Raw genomic sequence first — 20,251 nt, 5'->3', positions numbered from 1 at the left:
CACCATCTTCATTCGGTTCCTACTCCTTCTCCACTTGAGCATGCTTCTCGCATCTTGTGAGCCAATTAGATAAAACAAGCCGCTCAGTGCAGATAATGTTATTCGTTTTTCAAGCAAACAAAAGTGACCTCCTATGAACGAGTGGAGCATTTGATTGGTTTGTTCAGACAACCCTGGGGGTGACCGCCCGATGATTGCGTCGGCAGCTGCGCAAACGTGACGTCAAGAGATTGGAATAAAATCATATTGGAATAGTTTTATGTTATGCGGCCCCATTACTGCAATGGAGTAGTAATTCTGGTGGGCTGAACAGATTTGTCATGATAAAATGACATGCTGGCCTACGAGCCATAAGTTTATTATACTTTAATCACTCAACATCCTTGTCTGTAGTAATGTAGTGCAATAAATTCGTAAATTGAACTAAAAGAAGCTGCTATAATTTTAATAATTCACCCCTGATTCGATTACAGTTGCTGCAAACAAATGTGTTCGGGGAAATGTCGTTAGTACTGAAAGCCAGGAACCATAATATGTTTTGAGTTTAGAATAATAATATAGCTTAAATAGTGCTCAGAGTTTCTTTAGAAACCGAACTTAGCTTGTGCCAGTATTTCAAAATTCTCATGACTCGCTATAATTGTAACATGAACTTTGCACATACGTGCACACAAAAAGAAAGACATAATTTCCTTCGGCGAAAGACTGCCGCGTCATTGCCCACAGGTTTCCTGATGCAGATGTGCGTGCCCTCCGTCCACCTTATCACGCCAGAAAACCTCGCTATGACGTAAAGTTGTTCCACCACTCGAGATACTTGTGCGACTTCGGGAAGCTTCACGAGTGCTGTGATCAGGGTAGCAGCGATCGCAGTTTATGACACGTTCAACGATGCGAGACGCTGTAGGCTGGGAGACGTTGAACAAGTCACCAGTGACTATTTGAAATGTCCCCGCGCCGTAGAAATGCAGGGCGACCATGATGTGTACTAGTGGCGGCACGGGAGGACTGCAATCGCCTGGACTTGGAGCAAGCGCAGCAGGGAGAGAAGGTGGACCAGGCATTGCACTAACTGCTGATTCTATTCTTGGCAATTTTTACGCGTCGATAAGTAAGTCACGGATAGACAAGCTATTTCGGCTGACTGCGCCTGATAACCAAAGATGATCTTGACACTTTGAGTTTCGTCTTTCTCATCTGGCTCCAGGATGTATGAACATTCGGACTTCCACTCGTTTTCTTTCCCAATTTGACATTTTACAACGTGGCCAAACATGATTATCAATCATTGGTTGCTCTTGCAGGTCTCTAACGTGCACTTCCGTAATCACATGCACGCCTATTTAGTCTCTATTTAACTGCTCCTCAATCCCTAAGCACTTTTGTTGAGCCGCCTTACATGGCTCAGTATCCAGTTGCAAGTCGAGCTATTTTCCTTCTTTTTCTCTCGATCCTTTGTTGTTGCCGGTGATGCTAGCCTTAAGTGCCTTTAGAGCACCTTCTTTATCAGTACTTACACTGGCGTTCTGGGCCCCCGTGTGCCCCCCCCCCCCTCCAAGAAAGAAAGAGATATAAGGAAGAAAGCAAATGCACGACCTGCAAGTCGCCTGGCCACTTCTCGTCAAAGCCGGTGAGTGAAGTGCATCCCGTCTCTTTGAAAGCCGTCATACCTTTTCACTTCCCTGTTCACTAGTGCAACTTAGAAACCTTTCACCTACCTCACTTTCAAAATTTCCTGATTAGTGGCCCAACTGCTCTTGGGACGTTAGTGTCAAGTACACGGAACTCCGGCACTTTGCCCACCACAATCGGCGACAGAGGGTACATCACGCTCAGGTCGTCTACACCTTTCGCCAAACGCAGTTCTAGCCTCGCCGCTTTCCAGTTTCGCACGTCATTGAGGACGCCCGCTACTACTACAAGGATTTGTCCCTGTGCATTCCCGCAACATTTTCTCTAGCTAGCTTTATCACCTAACCCAATGTATGCCCTAGAAAGGCCCCTACTGCCAGTCCTTTCTCGCATTTTACGCACTCCACAACTACCTCTGATCACGTAGACAGAATTGAGCCACCGGGGATAATTACCTGTTCAATCTTTCCTATTGACGTGGCCTCTTGTTTCCCTGTGCGAACCGTTTCCGCGTGATTCGGATTTGACATCGGGAATTGACCCTTGCGTTGCCGCTTTCCTTTTGTGGTACCTTCAAAATAGCTAACCCTCCTTTCAGTTGCCCACGGCGCATGTTCCTTGCATTCCACGCACTTTATCGGCACAACCGGTGTACCACCATCACCTCCATTTTTGTTCGTGATGAAGGCCCTGTTCCCTTTTTCGTCGGCTGCGTGGAGTCTTTCTTCTGCCGTCTTCCGTGCATCACACTACATAGTGAGCTCACTTTTCAGCTCTTGGATCCGCTTCACAAGCTGATCCTGGATATCCTCCATTTTCTTTAGCATAGCATGGAGATCACAATGTCTTCCTGTTGACTCAATTTACTCGCCATTCTCATCATTCCCCTCGTCTACCATGAGGGACTCCCCGCAATCTTGACGCATGATCGCCATGCTTACCATATATTGGATTTTCCTTTTTCTGGTGCAAGCACCAAAAGTTTCAAACCACCTACGCACAAGCGAACGCCGACGACTTTTGTAGAACGTTTTTTCAACTAGCACGCATGTTATTAATGTACTTTCTAGGCTTCGAAACGCTTTTTCGAACTCCACGCAGTCGCTAGAGGAACCTGAGGCAATCGTCTAGCTTCGAAGCAATCCAGATATCGTCATTCTTCCGGCTAATAAAGAAAGCGCAATTGTTTTGCTTGATTACGGACCTGCACCAAGACGACGCTGAAACTGGTTAGTGGCTCCACCACCTGCACTCGCCTGACGCTTGATACCACAGGAAAACTGCAGCTTTGAGCTGACGCGTTCCGTTAGGTCCCGCCTCAGCCCAAATACTTTCTTACTGATGGCTTTGCCACAACGAATCAGCTCCCGCAATTTATGGCCTACCAAAGATACACAAGCCAGGTGTTACTATGCGACCCATTGTTGACTCCACTCGCTCACTTCTGTAGATTTCCGGTTTAGTACACCAGATTATTTCAGCAGTCGTTAGAAAAAGCGGCGTCCACGTCCGCAACTCTGGTGACATTATTGAAAATGTACGACGCGTTGTTCCTATTCATGATGACGTCCTGGTCTGATTTGATATTGCTACGAAACAGCTGCCAGAGTGTGGCTGCACTGAGGAAAAAGAAGACGACGTGGCCCCGCTTGATATAGCGTCGCCATCTTTGCCACCCTTGGTCTACGTGTAAATATATTGTAAATAGACTTGTGCATCAGCTACACGTAACAATAATTTGGTGGAGGTGGACGTTCCCTGTACCCGTCATGGAGCTTCGCAGCGGTCGCAACGGCGACAGTGCAACTTCGGCTCCTGCTGGCGGCACTTCATCTACGCAACCGTCTGCGCCTGCAGCCCCGACCTACGTCGCCGTTCTCCCCCCCCCCCCCTCGGGATCCTGGTGTTTTCAATGGACTCGTCAGTCCTGATGTTGATGACTGGCTCCGCTTATACGAACGTGTCAGCACCAGTCATAGGTGGAATCCGACCATTATGCTTCCGAACGTTCTTTTCTACCTCGACGGAGCTCCACTTCCATGGTTCCAGACTCCCGAAGAGGAGATGTCGAGATGGGATCTCTTCAAAGAGAAGCTCCGCGACCTTTTTGGCAATCCCTTCGGTCGTCAAGACAATGCCAAGAAATCCCTTGCCACACGTGTACAGACGTCGACCGAGTTCTACGTGTCCTACATCCTCGACGTCTTGGCCCTTTGTACCAAGGCTGACCCGAGCATGTCTGAGGACGATAAGGTTAATAACGTACTCAAAGGCATTGCTGACGACACCTTCAATTTACTGGTGTTTACGAACGTCACCAGCATTGATACGATCCTCAAGGAGGGCCGCCGTCTTAAGCATGCTAAAAGCCGCCAGGTATCCCTGCACATCACGCGACTTCCCAACACAGCTGCTACGTCATCCTGTGACGACCTCTTCCAGCAGCCGTCGCGATGTAACAACTTGACCCGCATCATTCATCGTGAGGTCGAAGCGGCACAACCGGCGGCCCCTTCATTCCCGTCACCTGATCATTCTCCGGTGACAATCTCCTTGATCCAGGCCATCGTCCGTCAAGAGTTGTCCAATGTCGGCCTGCAGTCCATTCGTTCCTTAGGCTCGGAACCTCTTTCTCCACGCACGTCCCCACCGCGCCCTTCTTACTCCTCTTATAGACAGCGCAGCCCCTCCGAATGGCGAACCGTGGACGACAAGCCGATCTGTTTTAAATGCCGACGCATAGGACATGTCGCTCGCCACTGCTGCAGCCGCCGGACTTCTCCGGTGCGCTATTCTCCTGATTACCACCCTCGCCCCTCTAGCGCGTCCTTTTCCTTCGCCCCTTCTATGCCCGCCCCATTATCTGACCTTTGACACGACCCCGCTACAACCGCTCGCCTTCTCCTTCCCGTCGTCAATCTCGTTCGCCCCCGTCACGCCGCACCCTTTCTCCGACCTACTCGCCGCACCCCCGACCGGAAAACTAGACAGTACAGCTTCTGGAGGTGAAGCTGCAATGACGAAAGTGGCACGATATCCTCGCTTCACTTTACCCACGAACAAGAATCTTTTGGACGTTCTCGTCGACAATCTTCCTGTGTGCGCGTTGTCTGACACCGGGGCGCATGTGTCCATTATGATTGGTGCTCTTCGCCGTCGGCTCAAGAAAGTTCTGACGACCGCCCCGGACCAAGTTGTACAAGTCGCTGACGGAGGGACTTTCGCAATTGTTCGCATGTGCTCTGCCCGCCTCACCATTGCTGAGAGACAAACCGTCGTTCTCTTCACCGTCATCGAGCATTGCCCTCACGAACTCATTCTTGGTCTGGATTTCCTCGCCAATCATTCTGCCCTCATTGACTGTTCGGCCGGCTCACTTCGCCTTGACTTGCCTTTTCTTGCCGACCATGTGGACCCGCCTCCAAGCCATTTGAGCTGCATGGATTTTATTCGCCTACCACCCCAATCTGTTACACACGTCGACCAAGCTGTACCTGACGGTAATTACGTGGTCGCACCAATTCCCGTAGTTATACTTACACATGGTGTTACCGTGCCACACACTGTGCTGACAATTACTGGTAACCGCACCTGCCTTCCCCTTGTCAATTTCGCGCTAACCGCGCAAGTTCTGCCTCAGGGGTATTTATTGGCTATAATTAGCGCTTTGCAGGATGGTGAGATCGCGCCATTCACAGTGGAAGATCGTCACAGCTCAGCCCATACCGTGACGTCATCGCACGGTACTGACGCCGACATGGAGAAGATGGTTTCCTCTGACCTTACACCTGTTCAAGCTGAAGCTCTTTGCCACGTTCTTGAAGGCTATCGCGACATTTTTTACTTTGACAATCGACCCTTAGGTCAAACGTCCGTCGTGATCCATCGCATAAACACTGGCGATGCGAACCCTATTCACCGACGTCCATATCGTGTTTCTGCGTCCGAACGAGCTTTTATCCAACAGGAAGTCAAAAAGATGCTTGCAAAGGACATTATCGAGCCTTCTTGTAGTCTCTGGGCTTCTCCCGTCGTACTTGTCAAAGAGAAGGATGGCACGTGGCGTTTTTGAGTAGATTATCGCCACCTGAACAAAATCACTAAAAAATGACGTGTACCCTCTGCCACGTATTGATGACGCTCTAGACTGCCTGTACGGTGCCACCTATTTTTCTTCTATCGACTTATGTTCCGGCTACTGGCAGATATCCGTCGACGACATGGACCGATAGACGACTGCATTTATTACCCCTGACGGCCTTTATCAGTTCAAGGTGATGCCTTTCGGTCTCTGTAACGCGCCCGCCACCTTCTAACGATTGATGGACTCTTTGCTTCAGGGGTTCAAGTGGGCCACCTGTTTGTGCTATATGGACGACGTCATCGTTTATTCGCCCACATTTGACACGCATCTAGACCGTCTTTCAGCGATTCTTGACGTGTTCCGCCGCGCCGGTCTCCAGTTGAAGTCGTCAAAATGTCACTTCGCTCAGCGCCAAATCACCGTCTTTGGACACCTCGTGGACGCCAGAGGCCTGCGACCTGATCTGGACAAAATTCGCGCCGTTACGGACTTTCCTGTTCCGATGTCTACCAAGGACGTTCGTAGTTTCGTAAGGCTGTGCTCTTATTTCCTACGCTTTGTGAAATATTTTGCGACCATCGCACGTCCCCTTACCAACCTCTTAAAAAGACGCCCCATTTTCTTGGGGACCTGACCATGCCGCCTCTTTTTCGCAGCTCACTACTCTCCTTACCACGCCACCAATTCTGGCTCACTTTGACCCTTCTGCCTCAACAGAAGTTCTAGCTGATGCCAGTGGTCACGGCATAGGAGCAGTGTTAGCACAACGCCTCGTGGAGACGATCGCGTTATAGCCTATGCCAGCCGACTTCTATCACCCGCCGAGCGCAATTATTCAATCACAGAGCGCTAGTGCCTCGCTCTTGTGTGGGCTGTTGCGAAATTTCGTCTATACTTGTACGGATGCTCCTTCTGTGTCATCACTGATCACCACGCGCTCTGCTGGCTATCCTCGCTTAAGGACCCCACGGGACGACTCGCTCGCAGGGCGTTACGCCTGCAAGAATATACCTTTTCCGTGGTATATAAGACGGGACGCTTGCACCAGGATGCCGATTGTTTGTCCCGCTACCCCGTCGACGAACCGGCTGATGCGGACGCCATCATTTGCGTTTTCTCTGTGTCCGAGTTGCTTGAAATCGGCAACGAGCAACGCCGCGATCCTTCATTACGAGCCCTCATCGACCATCTAGAGTCGACGCCCGGCGACGCCTTTCTCCGTATGTTTCTCATTCAGGAGGGGACCTTATACCGCCGCAATCTCGATCCACATGGCCTTGACCTTCTGCTCGTAATTCCATCGCACCTGCGTTCGACTGTCTTCCAACAACTTCACGACGCTCCCTTGGCTGGACACTTGGGCGTCTCGCGCACATACGGCCGTGTACGACGTAGATTCTTATGGTCGGGTCTCGCCCGCTCCGTGCGGTGCTACGTTGCCGATTGTGAGCCCTGTCAGCGCCGGAAGAAGCCCTCCACGCCTCCAGCTGGATGTCTCCAGCCGATCGACATCCCACCGGAACCCCTTTTCCGTGTTGGTCTAGACCTGCTTGGACCGTTTCCTCTCTCGGGCTCCGAAAATAAATGGGTCGCCGTCGCTACTGATTATGCTACGCAGTCCGCAATCACCAGAGCCCTCCCGACAAGTTGTGCTACTGACGTCGCTGAATTTCTGCTCTGTGACATCATTTTAGTGCACGGTGCTCCGCGCCAATTACTCACTCACCGTGGCCGCAGCTTTCTCTCGGCAGTCGTCGAAAACATCCTCCGCTCCTGCTCGATAAAGCACAAGTTCAGCGCGTCCTACCACCCACAGACCAACGGCCTCACTGAGCGCCTCAACCGGACCATCACCGACATGCTTTCGAAGTACGTTGCGACCGACCACCTCGACTGGGATCTTCACTTACCATATGTGACGTTCGCGTACAATTCATCGCGTCACGACACCGCCGGCTATTCACCATTCTATCTCCTATATGGCCGAGAACCCGCGTTGCCCTGGGACACTTTGCTGCCCTCGGCCACACGTTCAGCCACTGAATACGCCCGCGACGCGATCACAACACGCCGACCACGCGCGCCAGCTCGCCCGCTCCCATCTTGAGGCCTCATAGGAGCATCAGAGACGCCGCTATGATTGCCACCACCGCGACGTGCACTTTTCTCCGGATTCTCTGGTGCTTCTTCGGTAGTCCATTCGACGTGTGGGCCTTTCCGAAAAGCTGCTGTCGCGCTACACTGGCCCTTACCGTGTGGTGCGACAAGTGACAGATGTCACGTATGAAGTCATCCACGCGAACCTCTCAGCGACATCGTCGGCTGCGAGTGACATCTTTCACATGGCGAGACTAAAGCCATACCACACATCTTTCACCGCGGATGTGTAGATTAAGCACCGGGACGATGCTTCTACTGCCGGGGGTGATGCTACGGAACAGCCGCCACAGTGTGGCTGCACTGAGGAAAAAGAAGACGACGTGGCCTCGCTTGATATAGCGTCGCCATGTTTGCCACCGTTGGTCTACGTGTAAATATATTGTAAATAGACTTGTACATCAGCTACATGTAACAATATTAATTCGCTATTTTTCCTGGTAGAACTGGCTGTAAATGTTTCCACTGCTGACGCCGAATCTGATGGTTCCCTGCTCGACAAGTCGCACGCGTCTTCGAGAAAAAGGTGACTTAACGCTCCGTTAGGGACCCCCGCGCGTTGCAAACCGGTACAAAATCCGGCTGAGATGTTCACAACAGCTTATGCCATCCCCGGCGTGTTTCCTTTCACCAGTGCCAGTGGATGGTTCAGGTATTCTGTAAGTCTTGCAAGCGTGAGCAAGGCTTAGTCGTTTTCGCGGGCACCTATATATACAGCCCTCAAGAGTACCATGATTTCGTCTTTGGTAGCTACCACAGAAAGCGAACTTATTAAACATATTTGAATGTTGTACTGCTAGATCCGCTTTGGTGTGATGCGCAGCGATGTGGAAATCGGGGAAGTATGTTTAAATGAAGTGCCAAAAATGAAAAGTTGTTATTGTTAGAGTCGGAATTAAGGCGCAGCTGCCGCCGCCTAGTAGGAACATCCCCCCTATCTGATTATACTGAAACTTCATTGCTTAGAGCGTATCGTAATCCTATAACTCAGGGTACGCAAGCTTTCTGGTATCTGGAAACTCCACGTGCCTTTTCAAAGTGCTGCGGATCCCTCTTCTTGGCTTTAATATAGGCACCTTTCCCAGTCGTACCTGCTCGTGTAAATGCTAGCTCTCGCATATGATTTTCGCAAAATTTGAGCATCACAAATATTGGAGGTAGCAGCTTGGCGGCCCCTTTGCAGTTGACGGTTTTTATACGCCCAGGCTTATTATAATAGTATAGCGATAAGATAATGACGATGTCGCACCTTGTTGCGCGATCAAGCTAGGTAGTGGATAGCGAAGAATACTTTCCAAATAAAAAATAAAAAGACGACACTAGCATTCTTCAATGGAGAGAAAAACCTGTGCATATAAAGATATACGCTGCGGATATTTTACAAAAATATTATTTGATGAATGTTTGCACGTGTACAGCACTTTCTGAGACATAAAGATAAAGTTATGAAAAGATTGCAGGCCACGATCGGAGATCGTGTAAAGTAGCACGAGTGCGAATATTATGAAGGGCTGGCTCCATCGGCAGCTGTCCACTCTGATCTGCGGTGTCTTGCCGTCGGCATTGCTACAGTGCCTCTGTCTCATGGTACAGCATGTATTAAAGCTTGGCGAATAGGAAATGTACTCGAGGGTCATCGCTTTTGGCCGTATGACTTTCAGCGGGAGCTTATAGGCACCGGGCGGCCGTCGAAAGGCGTCAGCGACGCACTGGCGAACAGCGCCGCGAACGGCAGAAGTCAGAGCACAGGTATGTGAAGCAGACGACGGGACGACAGCGCTCATGGTATGGTATGGTATGATTAACTTTCTTCTCTCTGGGATGATCGCTTTCAGCCGTATGACTTTAAGCGGGAGCTTATAGGCACCGGGCGGCCGTCGAAACGCGCCAGCGACGCACTCGCGAACAGCGCCGCGAACGGCAGAAGTCAGAGCACAGGTATGTGAAGCAGACGACGGGACGACAGCGCTCACGGTATGGTATGGTATGATTAACTTTATTCACGTCCTGATGATCAGCCCTAAGGTTCAGGCGATGCATAGTTCAAGGACTTAAGCAAGTCATGACGCTGCATGCTACGTTTGATCCGGCGTATCGCAAATAGATCTGAGGGAGCAGGAACCAGAATCGCAAAACTTTTGGTGGAGGCTTTACTCCTGTCTGGAGTTAGGTACGTGGCCTAGTGCAACGTATAGAAGAGGGAAGTTGTAGAAACTCTTCACAGGAAGCACTGTGGACCATTATATGAATACCTAAGCACATTCGCGCGGATGAGCTATACAGATACACGCGTTTGACTCCAGTACGAGCCCTGGTTGATCAGTGTAGGACCGTGGCGCGACGGCCGAATTACAGATCCTAAACCTCTACCGAGGAAAATGGGACCAAAGCATCGGTACGGTCGTAAGTCACACGCACCGCAGCACGAATAAAAAGCGCGGGCAATATAGGCAAGCAACATGCACATGTATGGCGACTCCTCGGTCTCACAACCATCGACATGCAACGCCACGGCACGAAAAATAGAACAAGGCAATGTGCACTGTCCCATGAAGAGTTGCGTAGAAGCCACCAGCGATTAGCATTGCACAACTGACACATCAATTAGCGTCCGGCTCTACCTTAGCCAAACCACCTCCGTCATTGAAGCCTAGCTAATGGCTATATGCCGAGGCATAGAATACGTGAATGGTGTATATCCCAATCCTTCAAATAATACCTACATATATACAGACTTACAAGCAGCATTAAGTGCAAGACCGACAGCGTATAAACACCTTGGTTCATTGAATGAAGAAACAATGTGCCACGTACAAGCTTGCACAGAAGGATCGTCGATATTTCCTTATGTAAATACCATAAACAGCAGGACACGTGGTCATCGAGTGATATGGGAGGGCACACGAGCTGGCGGTGCATGAAAGCCATATAATCCGTTTCCCATCCCCCCTCCCCTTCCCACCCTAAGCAAATACAGACGCATGACCACCGCCGAGCAATGTGGAGGCTTGTTCAAGAACGCAAGGCTGCTATTTGTGGACGAGTAACCGTTCAAGATTGTGTGCTGCCACCGATATTACTAATAGCCGCACAGGCACTTCTTCGCAGGCTTTCCTTGACCACTGATGGCATTGACCACAGGAGGTCCTATATTCCCAAAGGAAGAAGAGGGACCCACAACGATGATGAGGTTACAACGAGGCAGTTCGACCATAACTGCTCCGGCTGCCGCACACCAGGCCACCCCACCACCCAAACACCTCATCTGGGAAGGTCCGGCTAGACACGCCACAAATGCCTAGAGAGGATGACGATTCCAAATTACGAGGCCTGGATCCGGCCAGCGGATCAACTCGATGACCGTGTCGTGTACAAATCGCTTCTGGCCTTCGCTGACGAGTCTGGTTTGCTGCTCAGACTGTGAGGCCCACGCAGTGAGCTGGCTCATAATCTTCGCCTTTGCGCTCCCTTTCCCTCATTCGAGAATCTCAATTTCGAAAGCTCTGGAAAAGCCCAAGTTCCAGCCTTTCTAATAAAGATTATAGCATTGATTCATAGTATTGAACTACTAGCTAAACTTTGTTTGCAATTATGAGTAAGAAAACGTTCCGAATAAAAATGACCATTGCGAGAGCAATTTGAATACTTGAATTGATCGTCACCTTGAGTAATTGGTTGTTGAGGCACCATGTACCGTAGGACGTGTTTCATTATGGCACTTTAAAAAGTTTAATTGCTTGCATTTCCGTAGTTTTTTGCATCATTTGGGGCGAACATTTACTAACCGAATCTTACGGTTAATTTTTCGATTTCTACGACATACTGATATGCACCACTTACCGGGGACAATAGCATCGCACTTCGTTGTTATGAATGGCGCAATACGAGTACGGCGAGCACATTCGCAAATCGTGATGCATTTACAAAACAGGCTTGTTCATTCCACTATGCTTCCCGGTGCACATGCTTTCTACATGGTGTCAGTATAGTGGTCGTGCGTCTGCCATTGTCGAAAACAATCTTTGTGGCTCCAGCAGTTGTTTGCGAGCATTCGCCAGAATTTACGTACGAACTTTTTCATTAACTTTCATTGTGCTTGTTTGTGGAAGGAGAATTACCCAGGACTACGTCCTATACACTTCGATGCACTTGTGCGACAAACGCTGGATCTGTTTAGAGAGAAAACTGTCTTGTGCGACGGCATTCATCCATATCAACCGAAGCTGAAGTTGATTTTAGCCTACTGCCAGCTGTCACACATGCTGACTATATGAATTGTCTTGTTATCCAGTTAGGTTGTTAAATGCTCATGATGTCAAGCACCTACGCCCGCATGCAATGAAGTTCAAGGTTGTTCAAAGCTATTCAAGGTTTTGCAATTCCCTTCTGATGATCTGCGCAAGCGAGGTGCATTTGCGCTTCTCCGATGAAAGCATATTGCGGTCGCTGTCGTTTGCACTGAAATTACAGAAAAAGCAATGAGCAAAAACTGAGTTACGAATTACGGAGAGCATGCCGCAATCATAACTGAAAGTACAGTGGTCACCGTTGGTCGGCCATCAACAGATAACAGCCCGCTGGCTCGGTGCGCCCGTCAGCTGCGAAACCACATGCCCTTCTGCAACAGTTCTGATTTCTTCGATTTTTGTTTGGTCGCATTGAAATGAAGGACGAGGAAAACGACTCTCTTACACTCTTAAAAAAATTACACCCTTTGGCGCTTAACTTGTCCCGCAACAATAATCGTCATTTGTCTTGCCCGCGTTTCCTTTCTTTAACGCTACGAGCCGGCTAGCGTTATCAGTGTGACAGAGCATTCTGGACAGGAAAGAAGCGAGCGCCGAGTTTTCAAGATAGAAAACGCAAGCAAGGCAGATAACGATTATTGTTATGTGACAGATGCACGCTAAAGGGTATGACTGTTTTAAAAGTGTAGACAAGTGCACACCCTTTGGGGTGTATATTTGCCACACAACAATAATCGTTATCGGTCTCGCTGTTTTCTTGAAAACGCTGCGCTCCCTACTTTCCTGTCGAGAATGCTGTCATTCATGTCGAGAATGCTGTCGAGAATGCTGCCATGCAGTGTTAAAGGAAGGAAATGCGGGTAAGACATATGATGATTATTTTTGTGTGGCAAGATGCGGCACAAATGGTTAATTTTGTTTAATAGTGTGCCGCAGTAGGATGAACGTGCTTGATGACAGGGCGAAGGCGCACCATGTACTTTCATTTATGCTTCGAGCATAAATTAAAGTACATGGTGGATAGCGGATGGAATAGCGTACATGGAATAGCGGATCACGAAGCATTTATGCTTCGTGATCCGCTATTTGCATTACAATTTTTGCTGATAGTGCATACAATCCTTCAGCTTACCCTTTTTTCCGTATGTCTGGCAGACTGGCATGTATTTTCGTTCAGCAGCAAAATACTGCACAAATCGCCACTGCAATGAAGACGACTGGGAATGCGGTCGCAGAGCTAGATTGTGTGATGACGTCAACATTTCCTCGTCTGCTGCAATACCATTGGTCATGGCGGCAGCAGAAGCCACTGAGTTCAATGCACTGACCTGCGTGCATTCGATGTACTATATGCACTGAACTACGCTTACAGATGGTATTGGATAACAAAGTCCTCGCTTGATGATGTCATCTCATGGACTACCTTCAATGCGTCCACATTTCATTAGAAGATATAATTTCGTGTTAAAAAACATTTGTATCACAGTACGACAGCACGTGTATGAAAGTCAGTAGTGTTCAGTTTTTCGAAACCTTTGATGGGATGATTTTTATGAAAAGAGCTAGGCAGTTGAAAACATCAATGACACGGCAATAAATTGTTGTTTGGAGATGATAAAGCATTCTCTAATTTAACGGTATTCCAGACATTGTGAAGTTTTCTGCAACAAAATAAACATCGCAAATAAGCAAAGGTCCCACAAGTCGGACCAAACAATAATAAAAAAAAAGCTTCAATAGCGTTTTTCGCTTTAAACATCTTACTTCACCTGGCCTGAAAGTGTATCTATGTTTTAACAGACAAAAGAAACTACAAATTAAGAAACTTTTATGTTAACGGTAATTCTGACAGTCGGTCTCTAGATTGTGGCACGAGCAGCGCAGCCGCGCACTGGGCTGCTGCACTTACGCAGAGCGATTCGGATGCGTCATTGGGGACATGGCCCTGCAAATCGCGCGCGAGTATGTTGGGCCAAGAGAAACAGAAGACATTCGATGGGAGCGAAATATCTCTCGTGAAAAAAAGGAGCTAGCATGGGCAGAGCCCTACTTACCATGCAACGGCTTGCTATGTGGCAATTGTGGCGAGAAACTCCCTCATCTAATTCCAGGGGCCGTCTTCCTTCGTCTGGGAACACACAAAATGTCAGTATAGGTCCAGCGAACCATTTTCACTGTGACAACCGAACACAACACATCAAAGGAAGCATAATGAACGTCGCACTTCGTGGTTGCGATATCATAACCCCAAAGTGAAGTAACGGAAGGTAGAAAGCCTGGTGCGCCATTACGTGTGCACCAGCCATCTGAAAAGATTTTTCACACCCCGCCAGTGCACGACGTGAGAAGGCCAACTTTATATTCCGTGGCTTGGGTCCTGCAAGAACTACGCTGTTGCATTACGTGTTCATCACTGAGCGTTACATGCAAGCAGCGCCGACCGAACGGCTGTGCCTTCAAGCGCTGGAGACTGGCCTGCGCTTCTAACGTGCAAGGCAGCGGCCGGGGTGATCAGATAGGTCACGCCAACGACGCCAGGACCACCGAAAATTTGGTCCCTTGTGCAGTTCGGCGCGTTTCACGTGGCTCGCATCGGCGCGGCGATGAGCAGCTGCCTCAGCGCATGCGTTCACGAACGCGGCAACCCAGCGTTTTTATATTTCTTTGTTTGCAAAAGCGCTAACTCAGCGCAATCTCTTCATTGCAGCCGAGCTATAGCCGGCCAGCCAAGCTAGCGCGCGATGAACTGTGGTCTAGCAGCTCTGGCGCCAGATGGAACATGCGTTCCGGTGCTGGCAAAGCCAAAGCAAGCCAAATACCGCCAGTCACACTGATTGCGGGGTGCGCTAAACAGCGTGCGATTTGTGCAATCGCAGCGTAACTGCACCCACGTTACGCCGGACAATATCTGCGCCTGAGGGCTTGCAGCACGCGCACCCGCCGTGGTTGCTCAGTGACTGTGATGTTGGGCTGCTGAGCACGAGGTCGTGGGATCAAATCCCGGCAACGGCGGCCGCATATCGATGGGGGCGAAATGCGAAAACACGCAAGTACTTAGATTTAGGTGCGCGTTAAAGAACGCCAGGTGGTCAAAATTTGTAATGTCCTCCACTACGGCGGGCCTCATAATCAGAAAGTGGTTTCGCCACGTAACACTTCATAAATTAATTTTAATTTTGCAGCTGGCGCTCATTGACTTATCTCACAGCGTTTCATAGGTTGTGTGCTGTGCAAAGGGGACAAGCGAAATGCTCGCATTTGAAATCTGCAGTACAAACGACGGCAGCAGAAAGAAGAGGGCACATGACGAGGTTCTGTGTCCTATATTCTCCGTGTTGCGGTCATCTTAGCGCTGACTTCAAACGGGCTTCCTTCACTAGCCAAGAATCACCGCCCTACTGAAATGATAGAGACGAGCACGTATATTAGCTACCGGGCGACGAGTACTAAGGGCGTGCAATGTAAATGCTCGTATCGCTCGATTCGATTTCTTTCTTATCGTCTTCTCTTCGTGACCTGCCATTTCAATGGCGAATTGGGGGTAGCGCAATATACACGGATGAAAATTTACTACTACATACCGCAAGCGCCCAATAGCGGCCACCATTCGTGCACTTAGAGGAAATCTCTGCAAGCATGCAATGTCCTGGTTGAGCGATGGGATCTTCTATTGTTAACTATTGTCGACTGCGCTGTTGGCAACAAATATTTTATCCGGTGTTTCTTCTTCGTTCCATTTGCTTTTTCTGCTCATGCGAAGTATCCTTTTATGCCTTGCTTTGAAATAATGTTGTTAATGTTCATTTTATTTTCTACCTGATTTACTCTGGCGCTACCGTGATATTGCTATGGACTAACAGAAACCCACCTAAATATTACTGTTGCCGACAATTCTAGTGATGACAGAACTGAGGCGCCCCTTACAATACTACTGATACCTCACACCCTTTACATAACTATTGGCACGGAATCTGTAATTGTGCTGCGTCCTCACGGTTGGAGATGATGGCATCCGCTGTGAAGCCGAATGCAGTCCGGCCATTTCAACAAATTCGACATTCCTTTTACTTCCTGTCCTACCGTAACAACATTCAAATATTATTGTCTCGCACTATAATTATTGCGTTTTAACACTTTCTTTTCATTACCATCAGTGTGAAAAACGCAGTGTCACGCCACTTGTTTTCCAAGGAAAAAACAAGACAGGAGACTTCCGTGATTCAAGTGGCTGTTAACACATTTAGTGCCGCTGCAGCATTACTCTGCAGTAAAGACCACCACATTGGTTTCCGTTGCCTCCTTTATCAAGTAATTTGGTTAAGGCCCTACGGAAAACTGAACAAGAACACAGCGACTATAACACATTTTGTAGAGGGGAAGGGTGTAGTCGTAACAAGCCCTAATATGTCAATGTCCCAAGATAAAAAAACAAAGAAATGTGCATTATAACATTTAATTCAATGTACAGATATACCAATAGCTACGATAAGACCCTTATGGAGAGCACTTCGACATATGCAGGAAACTTATGACAACGTAGACAGAGAATTTGTATGGCATACTCTCGAGCCGGAGGCATTTCATGGCGCTGTTGAGGGACATATAAAGAAAAATATTCTACAACTGGTATGGCAAATCCGGAAAAGGAAAGAAGGAATGGAAATTTACCGAGGGCTGATGAAGAATGACTTCTGTCTCCATTGTTCTTGACGCGTAACGTTAAGGGCAAGGAAAGACTACTGGAAAACATTGAATTAGGTGTCGATTTATCTTGCATCGGTAACGGGCCAACAGTACAAAAGGAAGTCCCTGAACTGATGTTTGCGAACGGCATAATGCTACTCGCGAACAATGCAAGAAATTTACAGAGATTTGCGAATATAGGGTTCAATGCAACGCGTCATCCAGGTCTTGCAATTAGCACTGAGAAATCGTGAATTTTCATCTTTAATGATGATGTAAGTAACTGCGCGGTATCAATTCAAGAAGAAGGCGTACTTCAGTCAAGGAATATTAAAGAAATATCTGAGGACACCTAAGGATTTATGAGTTGTGAAGGCGAAAGCATCAATGTCCAATTGAACACCGCTGAGAAGTCCTTCATTTTATGATCTACTCGCGGGAAAGCTAGCGTGTTGAGACGCTCTGATTGTTTTGATTTGGCCTTAGTTAGGCGCAGTCAGAACGCAGCGACATTTTACTGGAATCCTACTGATAGCTAGCAATTTTTAGGCAAAACAGTAATAACCTGCGACTCTAGAAACAAGAAATTTTTGTCGGACAAGGAAAAATATAAAGATTCTACCAGAAAGACAACCATTATATCCGCCACTAAATGACGTTCAAGGTACGCTAGGAGAAAGAAACTATCCACAAGTTCTGCTCCACAGACCCCGTGACGTCGTGTGAAGGTTGGCCATGCAGTCAGAATTAGATAAGAAATAACCTAGACCAGAATCTGATAGTCCACCAACCCTTATAACAAAATATTCTAATGTCCTCCTACTCATACGCAGATACCACCAAATATTATAAAGTAAAGAACGTCTTAGAAAAGTGCTGCCGGTGGTACCAAGGGTGACCCGTTGCCGTAACTTAAACTTGAAACATATGTTGCCATGGGGATGACAGTGTCCAAAAGGGATAGGAAACTGCATTTACAAAATATATTGAGAGAGAGACGGCTACAGGCTAGATGGCAGAACAACAACACGAGCGCTACTCTGATCGTCGTCTTCACCGTCTTTCTGGCGCATTCTTCCATGCTCGCCAGCGTGCGTGCTTCAGTGCGCGGTAATAACGCATAACAATGCTATTGCACGGAAAAGTCATTCAAGACCATTCTCCCTAATAAAAGCATGCTGTCGCTCCAGGTGCAAAGCCTGCAGGCACTTTCAAAGTGACATTAAAATTAAAACCACCGTAAGAAGTCATATATGCGAAGGTTAATCTAGCTTTACTTGTCCTGTAGTTCTGGTGTAATTGATATGCGTCAATGTTGCTTCCGTAAGAAACAATATAGCGGTGAAACGGGAGCATCAATGAACGTCAGATTAAACGAATATCGCGCGGACGCAGCCAAACAGCTCATATCTTTTCCAATGCAAAAGATAAAGCCTCCATTCCACCGGATGTTCCGAGAAAGTCCGGAGCAACATAAGTTGAATGGCCCCACAGCCTTGTAATCAACTTCGACATGAAACATCTGATCTGGTGCTGTGCTTCCACAGCCGGAGTCAGCAACAAACACACCCAACCTCTAAGTATTGTGCCGTATACGACGACTGTGACGAAACGCAAGGAGACACCGCCAAAAGAAATAATGCTGTGCTCTTCTTGGTTAAGCAGGCTGACATCCTTCCCTTTACCGTATCGTGTAATCATATCAGGCCGCTGGCCATCATTTCTAATAAAAGTTTTAATCAAATACTGGTGCAATGAATCAATTCTAAATATCACATGAAATTCTTATAAGTGACCCTCCGATCACTCCCACATATGGAGGTCATTTTTTACACGTTTTGAACGCGTAAGGGCTGCTTGTAAATGATTGTCATTGAATAATATTTGCATTATTTCTAGCATCACAAAATTGAGCCGTACAAACATGGTGGCATTCTTGCTGTGGCCACGCGTTTCAGGAAAGCTTTCGTTTAATGCGTTTAGCGTTAAAACCACAAGGACGCCACACATGCGTTCTTTATCTAGCTACGAAGTTGACAAGGAATAGCATGCTTCAAAAAAGTAAAATGACTGGAATGTTGACTAGCAAAAAAAAAAAAAGATACAGAACCTTTCGGAGTAAAGGCGGGATCGGCGGACATGTAACCTTTGTTTTATTCGATCGCCGTTAACCTATGCAAAGTACCCATTGGATAATAAAAAGAACATACGTAAGGAGGCCAGCGCACCATCGCAGGTGTTTTCGCGTAGGAAGAGTGCAGTTTTCATTATGGTTCCGGCTCCATTCCACTACGTGCTGTCGTGGTTGCACGCGAAGACATGCATGTAAATTTAGGAAACGATGTACTCATCAGAAAAGCAAAGCATTTCATTGCAGATGCGAACGTGGGTCGTCCACGGTGGATACGCTCTTTGTTTCCCGTGAAGACATGTATATAAATTTGCGAAACAATGCACTGCTGACAAAAAGAAAGCATTCCATTACAGATGCGTGCGGCAAAGCTAAAAGACGTGAACCATGTGTAATATGGCCGTCTCCAAGCACCTTTCCCGGTCTTGCTTTTTGTTTGTTGCGTATGAAGGAAAACCGTTAGGGCCCTCCAGCACAATACTCTTTCCAACACTTGGTGTGTGAAAGGAAAGTTTCCGCAAACATATGTATGTTTGAGCACCGCTAAAATTTACTTTGGCCTGTATTGACAAACTGTCCTTATCTTGTGCGCTGAAAGGTGCCCTTTTATATCGGTAACGAAAGTATAAGATTGAGAAAAAGGCAAGGCGGGATACAGAAATGTGCCTTTTCGCGTGAAATGGCATGATTAATAAAGGCTGCCTTATCATAATAAGAAATGAGCATGGGAACTAAGCTACAGACGTTTCACAGCCTTAAATACGTCATTTATAAAAAAAAGAATCCAATATTCTTGCTCAACATAATAGATATAAAAAATGCGAATTGTTACACGCGATAAAAATGGAATTTCAGAAATGCAGCCTGAAAGTAGCAGCTGTCGTACATCTCTCATTTGACAATACGTGTCGCCAGTTTCTTTTTTTGTTGTTGGTGCTGTTTTCTTTTGTGATTCTTGGAATTTTGCATCTTATAATTTTGTGTGTTGAAAATATTGCGTATATTTGTTTATTTTTTGTATATTTATTTTATTCATGTGTTCGCTTACTTATTCCACAATTTGTTGTGCCAAAGTTCCAGGAAACAATTTACGGAGGAAGAGCGGTAAATTTTCATTCACCTCATGACGAGACACAGAAACGTGCTAGAAAACAAGCTTACCGACGCGGTGTCCCTAAGCGACGAGAACAGGAAATGGAAGCAGACAGAAGCCGAGTAGCAGCTATGAGTAGCAGCTACGCAAGTGTTGGGACAACTTGAAAAGAGAAGCGGGGCATAGCCACAGACACAAAGGAGCTGATCCGAACCGGTGAGTTG

The 20,251-nt window shown here is 47.6% G+C and overlaps 1 long non-coding RNA gene across 1 annotated transcript in view; it reads right to left on the bottom strand.

Moving 5' to 3' along the window:
- LOC140214064 (uncharacterized) overlaps positions 1-14,804 on the bottom strand; it is a 167,369-nt gene extending 152,565 nt beyond the window's left edge. Inside the window, exon 1 of the long non-coding RNA XR_011890981.1 lies at positions 14,175-14,804. This is a non-coding gene — a long non-coding RNA (uncharacterized lncRNA). The remainder of the gene's footprint in view (positions 1-14,174) is intronic.
- Between the last annotated feature and the right edge of the window lie 5,447 nt (positions 14,805-20,251).

The sequence above is a fragment of the Dermacentor andersoni genome, chromosome 11 (genome assembly GCF_023375885.2).
Source record: "Dermacentor andersoni chromosome 11, qqDerAnde1_hic_scaffold, whole genome shotgun sequence".
Lineage (NCBI taxonomy): Eukaryota > Metazoa > Arthropoda > Arachnida > Ixodida > Ixodidae > Dermacentor > Dermacentor andersoni.
This window is presented reverse-complemented; position numbering and strand designations above follow the sequence as displayed.